The sequence below is a fragment of the Poecilia latipinna genome, unplaced genomic scaffold (assembly GCF_001443285.1).
Source record: "Poecilia latipinna isolate Pla-1442-1.1 unplaced genomic scaffold, P_latipinna-1.0 Scaffold8030, whole genome shotgun sequence".
Taxonomy (NCBI): Eukaryota; Metazoa; Chordata; class Actinopteri; order Cyprinodontiformes; family Poeciliidae; genus Poecilia; species Poecilia latipinna.
Genome location: NW_015120646.1, coordinates 1 through 1,435, shown reverse-complemented (window position 1 = coordinate 1,435; position 1,435 = coordinate 1). Strand labels below are relative to the sequence as shown.

General features: G+C 34.6%; 1 long non-coding RNA gene across 1 annotated transcript; it reads right to left on the bottom strand.

The window, feature by feature from the left end:
- Positions 1 to 18: 18 nt before the first annotated feature.
- On the bottom strand, positions 19 to 1,433 carry LOC106944315 (uncharacterized). The gene is made up of 3 exons (XR_001424216.1): positions 1,388 to 1,433; positions 139 to 262; positions 19 to 72 (listed from the first exon to the last, which is right to left on the bottom strand). It is a non-coding gene; the product is annotated as an uncharacterized LOC106944315 (long non-coding RNA).
- Positions 1,434 to 1,435: the final 2 nt, after the last annotated feature.

Sequence of the window (1,435 nt, the reverse complement as noted above, 5' to 3'; positions counted from 1 at the left end):
GTTTGTGGAAACAAGCATCTCTGTTTGAATTTGGCCAGAACTCTCTGGGACAAGGGAAGCAGTCAGGAGAATCTGAAAAAACAATACAAATAAAGGACATTCAAGAATGTAATTATATTGACATTTATTTGACTTCACCTGTCATATTACTGATCTCTCCTTCAGGACATGGTATACAGTCATAGCAGCAGATTGGTTTTCCTTTCTGCAACACTTTACGAGTTCCTGGAAGACAACTCTCTGAGCAAACGGAGACTGGAACCTGAGACAGAAATAGATAAATAGGAAATAATATTTTAAAAAAAGTTTTGACAAAAGTTAATTTGCTCCTTTGTTGTTCCTTCCTTACTCGTGTGCCTCCTTCCACCCAGGCTATTTTCCTGTTGATACGAAACTCCTGGCCTTTTGGCAGTGATGCATCATAATATCCCACTGTTACCAGTTCAATAACTCCACTCTCACTTTCCTGCCAGTTTACCAGCTCATAAAAAGCCGCAGGGTCTCCATTAGCATCAAAGGAAACATGGTAGCCATTTTGGGAAAAGTTTACTTTTTGTAATTCAGTAAAAACCTTCAAATGAAAAAAAGACATCAAGGGAAAATAATTTATCAATTAAATTAAATTTACAGTCTAATGGCTTGATGAAATTCTGAAGTCTGACCTGTTTGGGCTCCAGTCCAATGTGTTTGTCACATTGAATAGTTGTATTTTTTTCTTGACACACTGCATTGTGAATAGCATGAGCTATTGCATAAACAGCCTTGTACATCATGTTAGAAACTCTTAACTGAGACGTTTCAGTGTACGGGTTCTTAAGGGCTTTAAGATCTTCAGTTCCATCACATCCTCTCTTGTTTGGATCAGCAGCTGAAGAAAAACAAGAGATAAATGAAGAGGGCAGCACTTTCTTGGTAATTGTTGAAATAGAAAATGAAATAGTAAAAAGTTAAATCCCATTACAGATTCATATGTAAATACATGACTATTGTATTTCACGTTCCAACGAACTCAAAACTAAACAAAAGTGTAAGAATAAAAACAACATTGCTTCTTGTAAATTGTCACCACTACAAATTCCTGCTTCTCTAAAAATCTAAAAAAAAAAAAAAAGGTTTATATGTTCCAGATAAAATATATGAAATAAAATATATGGAATAAAAAATTCTGATCTAGTGTTTTTATGAAAGAGAACATGGTAGATTAACAAAACCTTTACTTTGGTGAGATGCTATAGAATGTTTTCAGTGTCATTTTATATCTGTAAGCATATGAACACCCGTTTCATACAAAAAGAACACCTAAAAAGGAATTGATTCATTTGGATTTATAATGAAAGATGTTTATTTTTCTTTCACATTTTTGGCTAAATAAAGAAAACCTTCTCACTTTCTGTCAGGCTGCAGCTGAACGCATCCTCCCAGAACTCAGTCAGCA